The following is a 6,458-nucleotide window of genomic DNA, read 5'->3' on the forward strand; positions in this document are numbered from 1 at the left end:
TTGTTTCTTTAAATTACAAAAGCTCTTTTGGAGAAAATACCCTTCCCACCAATACACAGCCCTTTCCCATAGTGACCTTGAAACCTTCTTCAGCAAACTTAATGGTTGCAGGTTTTAAACCTCTGGATGAGGCCATCAAGCTGTTATTGCCACAGAATAAATGCAAAATACAAGCACTCCCCATGCAGCCTGCATCTTCAAAAACACCCAGATGTGACATGAAAACACATTGCATACATGCGTGTAATCCTATGTGTCAGATGCACACGTATAGCACACGCATTCACTTCTTGCATAAGAATACATATACTTGAAGTGGCCACGAGTGATATCTGAGAGCAACAAGCCTCTGTTCTTCATTACCATCTGAGCATATTGCTTCCTGCATTAACGTGATAAATAAAGTAATAATTCTCTCTAAATCTGTGCTGCACTTCTCACTGCTGAGCACTGCCTGTACATTAACAGGGCGCTGGGATGGCATTATGGGTGCTTAAATCCAGGTATGGAGCTGAGTGTTCCTCCTTGCACCAAATGGAGGAGAAACCCAGCAGTGTGGGGAGAGCATCTCTCTGAGCTCTGCATGCATCAGAAAGTTGGCCCTGAAATAGTTGTCTATGGGGATGAACTGACCTCCAAACTGCCTTTCCAGGTCTGTAGGTTTTATCTGATGGGCTGTGAGAGAGGGATTTCCTCTGGTTACTGTGGGTGCCTCTGGAGATGGATTCCAGAGCATCTGAATGCTTATGAGATGTGCCCCTGTGAGGGCAACCCAGGGAGAAACCTCAAGGAGGAGAGGTAAAGCTGAGGAGGTTTTATAGCAGGTTCCCAGACAACTGTGGTGCTGTGCCAGCAGCGCTCCATGCATCGTTATGGGAGCAGAGAAGAGGGAGTTTAATTTAGAAAGCAACTATTTCATACCTACAGCTCTACACGACAGCCAAAACCGTCACCCCAGTCAAGCAGCTTTCTTAATTCAGACCGTATTACAAAATACATATACAGAGTGACAGCACAGCACTCCCATGGTTGTTTTCCATTGGCTGCCCATGGGTAAATCTTTAGTATGCCCAGCCCCTGCAGTGCTACCAGGAGTGCTGGAAGAGGTATAGATCCACCCAGCCAGGCTTCCTCACACCCCTCCCTTCCTAAATGGAGGCACCCTGCTGCCCCAGCCCAGCTGCAGAGCATTTGGATAAACAGCACTACTCAGTCAACAGCCCTGGGTAGGAACAGAGTCAGCAGGATGGGGATGGAGAATAGGGGGGAGGGAAGAGGGTTCTGGTGCCTGTTGGGGTGCTGATAGCATCGTGATTTTGGCCAGAATAAAATCCTCAGACTGGTTTAGCTGCAGCAGGGTGATGGCTTGTAACCTTCCCTACAAATCCTAACGTCTTTTGTAGAAAGAGTGCCACAGAAATGAGAGGAATCAATACAAAGATGCCTCTGCGCGTGCATGTTTTATATTAAAGCTTAGTTGATGACTTCTCATCATTTGAAAGAAATGTTCAGCCTCAGTGCTTGAAATTATCCAGCTGCAGCATTTTCTACTCAAACCAATCTCCAGTTAATTTGATCCTTCATTTATCTTGAACAAAGCCTCCTAATAAAAACATTTGTATTACAAATGATACACTTGATCAATGGGATTGCTTTAGGCAAGTGTTTGATAATTTGAACGCTAGCTATAAAAAGTTCTTGTTTAATCAATGGAGCTGGCCCAAATTTGCAGGGATAGAACAACCCCCCCCCAAACCCGCGCATCACTAAACAAGCCAGACTGTAATTAAATATTGGGTTATTTAGATGTTCTTAACAACATTATTGTTAGAACTGGGTAGTGTAATCTGTATGATATTAGCCCTAATTATTTTTAGGTAACACGATTAATTATTTAGTTCAGTCCAAGTGACAAGAATGGATTGATTCAAAATAGGAAGCTGACTGGGCGCTGAGCTATTAATTTCCTTTCAATCCTGTAATTCCTTTGGCCAAATAAATGAGATAAATACACACATGTGAAAAAGCCAGAGAGCTCTTCTAGGCACAGACACACGCAGGCACCTCCTCAACCAAGCTACACATTGGTGGCGGGCAGAATGTTCCCTACTGCTTTGTCACCAAACCAACCAGAAAACGTCAGATCTGCATTTTGGGCAATATCACTCTGAGCATTATGGAGGGCAGGAGGGGATACAGAGCCCTTTGCAGGGGCTGGGAGGGGGAAGCAGCTCTCAGCAACGCATTCAGGGCTGCTTTTCAGAGATCACTTTCCATCCACATGAGCTCTTGAAGGTCGCAGACTGCTTTGCTATGGATGGTATGTTCTCACTTACAGGCCTGGTTCTGAGTGAAGGAACGTTATCCCTTGACAGTCGTAGTGAATTTCTGCTTTATTGCATTTGCTGCTGTCCCTCACTCCTGGATGCTTTGGGAAGCAGTCGCGGTGCTTGGAATTTTATGCTGCGTTTATTTTCATTAATGGTGGTATTAATCAGCTCTTTTCCCTGGGTCTCCATGGACTTCTTAAGGATGCTCCCAGAAAGCAAAAAAATCTGGGCCAGGATTCCCATTGCTTCCTATTGTTATGGTTAAAAAGGAGACCATTGCTCTCATTGCTCAAATTTTGAACCATTGTGTCACAGAATCATTAAGGTTGGAAAAGACCTCTAAGATCACCAGGTCCAGCCCCCATCCATCCTCACCATGACACCAAAACACATCCCTCATTTATGAACAAACACACCAACAACTCCCAGCAGTTCCACCCTGCTCAAGGAGCCTCATTCTGACATGGCTCTCAGCTGCCGTATTGGGAAAAAAAAACCCAAATTCTGATACAATTTTGACCCCTCACACCTGGCTGTATTGCTTTCCCTCTCCAACACTTTCAAATCAGCATTGCTAAGACTTCATTTAAAACAGAAGGCCAGGAAGCAGCATGAGGCGGACTCTCTCTTGTCACATTGTGCACTGAGCTGCACATCGCAACAGCCTCAAATCTCTTCCAATCCATCACTTCTTTCCCCCTAGAAGCTCTTTCTTTCTTTCTTTTCTTTTTTTTTGCTGCATTGTCTCTGGCTGTTATTTATTTATTTGGTTAGTTGACTTCAAGGGACATTTCTCCTGGCTGGATAAAGGCATTTTACAAACAAATGCGTGGCAACATTTCTGATAATGCTGCAGAAGCAGCCGGGGCACCAGGTCCCTGTGGGCAGGTGATGCTTTGTGTCATTCACAGCCACTGCTCTGCCTGATGAAGGAGCAGTGCCTGTCACAGAGGCTGCAGCAGAGGCCCCAAGCGGAGGGACGGGGAGGGAGGAATTAAAGGGTTGTTCAGGGTTCCACAGGGCTCTGAGCACTCCCCTGGGGAGGATAAAAAGGAATTAGAAAGGACTTTTATTGACGAGGATGTGCCGCTTGTGCTTTGATATGCACACAGAAGGGCAGAATTGTAAGCATAGTGGGGGAAGGTTCTCCACGGCTGAAATTATCACTGGAGAGTTATAAGCTGTGGAGAGTTAAAAAAAACCCTTTGGCTGAGAGCTTGGGTAAATGCTCTGCCTCTTCTGGTGCTTCACAAACCACCTCAAAAGGCCCAAATGAGGGTTACTAAGTAGACAGGGAGGACTTGCAAAGCTCCAGTTCAGAGAGATCCACATTAATAGAGTAATTAAGGTTGGAGAAGAGATCTAAGATCATCAAGTCCAACCACAACTCACTCCACGATGATACCAAACCATGTTCCTCAGTGCCACGTCCACACAGTCCTTGAACACCTCCAGAGATGGTGACCCCATCACTTCCCTGGGCAGCCTGTGCCAGTGCATCACTGCTCTTTCATAGATTATATTTCTCCTCTCCTGGTGCAGCTTAAGGCCCAGAACTTATGGCCATGACCTCTCATCCTACTGCTGTCACCTTGCTGTAGCCTCCTCTTGGGGAGTTGCAGAGAACTATGAGCTCATCCCTGAGCAGCATCCAAAGGAGAAGAGAGCACAGAGCCAGCTGCCTGGAGAGGAGAGCACCTGCCTCAAGACTCTGTGATGTTTACTTTGAGTGAGAAATCATTGCCCTCACTATAATACTTCAGGAGTGAGACACATAAACTGAATGGAATCCACACAAATGAGGTCATTAGTGTAACTGAAAATGCTCCTAGTTCCTTCAAGAATGAAAAATATGAGTAATCCCCTGGCAAGGCCCAATTACAGTCTGCCAGCGCTCACCAGTGTGTTATATCTATTATGAAATAATCAGGTAGCATTAATAAGATTCCCAGAAAGAACATCAGATAGCCATTCTCCCAACTGTGGAAAGCTGGTCTGACTTTTCAGGCTGTCACCTGCCTGCAGAGCTCAGCTCTCTCTTGTCAGCTTTGGCTGGAAGCGTTCAGGTCCACCAGCTTGTAAGCAAGAGGCTTTGAATGGGAAAGGGGACCAGGGCTGTGGGAGTGACAAGGAGCTGCTGCCTCTTGAGGAATTACAGAATCACGGATAGTGGGAAAACTACAGTGAACAATAATCATGATCTTATAGAATGTTTGGCTTGGAAGGAAACTTAAGGACAAAACAAACAAACAAACAAACATAAAATGGCTTGGGTTTGTGTTAGAAGGGTCCTTAAAGATACAGAACCATGGAATCCCAGAATGATTGGGTGGAAGGGACCTCACAGCCCCACTGCTGCCATGGGCTGTTTGCCCCCCATAGCTCAGACTGCTCAGGGTCCATCCACAGCCTTGGATGGATCCAGGGACAAGCAGCAGTTCCCTCTGCGTGAACAATTACCCTCTAACATCTGACCAAAATCTCCCCTCTTTTAGCTTAAAACCATCCCCACTGTCCTACCAACTGTGTAAAAAGTCACGCTCCTGTTTATCAGCTCCCTTTAGGCACAGGAAGGCCAAAGTTAGGTCTCCCCAGGTCTCTTCTTTCCTTCCCCAGGTTGCGCAACACCAGCTCTCAGCCTGTCCCCTTTGCAGAGGTGCTCCAACCTCTGAACATCTCCATGTCCTCTGCAGGCCCCACTTCAACAGCAGATGGGTTGAAGAAAACCCCAACAAAAACAGACAAAAAGACAGACTTACGGTTGAGCATCACGCATTGCTCAGAAGCCAGCCATTTTTTCCATCCCCTCTGCAGCAAGATGCTCCTCACACAGAGGACACACAGTTCCCCAGGACAAGGGCACTGCTCCCAGCAGCCAGGTGCTGTTCCTTTGGCAGACGGCTGCATTGGCTCCACAGCCTCACCTGTCCTCACAGGAGAAAGGAAGGTACTGAGCCTCAGCACAGAAGGCTGTAATGAGGATTAATAAGGCATGTGAAGATGCCATGTAATTGTCTGGCTGGCTGTTTCCTTTGCACCTTATGCTATCATTTATGCTTTTGCAAAGTGGCTGTAAAACGCTCCTGGTCTGATTCAATATAACTCCGCAGTTCTTCATGGAGGTGTAAATTGCTCCGCGAAGTTCAAAGCAATGTCTAAATGCAAACTAACCTGATCATCTCTGTTGTCTTTGGTCTCGTCCCTAAACTTCTGTGCAGCCAATTGAATATTTTATGTGCCCGATGTGCTACAAGGCAGAGCTATAAGTCTCTCATGCAGAGACTCCCCAGGGGGAGGATTTGCAGTGCCCCTGAGGAGCTGCAGTGGTGATGTTTCAGGTCACAGCCTCAAGGCCAAGCAGAGGAGCAGTCCCATCACCAGCCTCACAGGTGGTCTGAACCTGAGAGAAACCATGAGAAATGGAGTAGCAACACCATCTGGGAGGAAATGCTCCAAACCCCAATGCCTGACTTTGTGCAGCCACAGGAAAAAGGAACTGCAGACCCACAGCAGCTATAAAACGAGCCTGAGCTAAAATGCATGAGCTGGTATTACAGGGAATAACCCTTAAAGAGGTGGAAGGCTTTGCTCGATGCACTCCTACAGGTAATTTCAATCCCCAGCAGCTGCAGTCCTTCAATAATGAATGTCAGTCTGCTGGCCAGCTGAGAGGGGAATAAATATCTATTTGCCTTCAGCGGAAGTAGCCTCAGTTTGACATATGACATTCAAATGATATGAACTTTAAAAGAGTGGTTAAATGACTGCTGTTTGACTCGAAACCTTGAATCCACTGTGGCAGCATCCCGGCTGTTTGCCTTCACTCTGTTGGGAGTAGGGATGCTGGGCTTCAAAATGAGAGAGATCAGAATGCTGGTGCAAAGAGAGCCTGTGGGGTGCGGTGTGTCCAGCTGATAAGAGTACAAACACTCGTGGGATTGGGGGGGAAGAGATAGATCCCTGCACACAGAGTCATCCCTGTGTCCTCTCTCACTGCAGATGGCACATGGGGAGGTGGGGAGCAGCAATGCGGGGGGAGGAGGAAGTGGCTGGAGGACAAATTTGAGGTCATGGAATAGAACTGGGGTGAGGAGAGGTCCCCTACCTGGTGCTGTCCTCTTTCTCCCA

The sequence above is a fragment of the Excalfactoria chinensis genome, chromosome 14 (assembly GCF_039878825.1).
Source record: "Excalfactoria chinensis isolate bCotChi1 chromosome 14, bCotChi1.hap2, whole genome shotgun sequence".
In the NCBI taxonomy this organism is placed as follows: Eukaryota; Metazoa; Chordata; class Aves; order Galliformes; family Phasianidae; genus Excalfactoria; species Excalfactoria chinensis.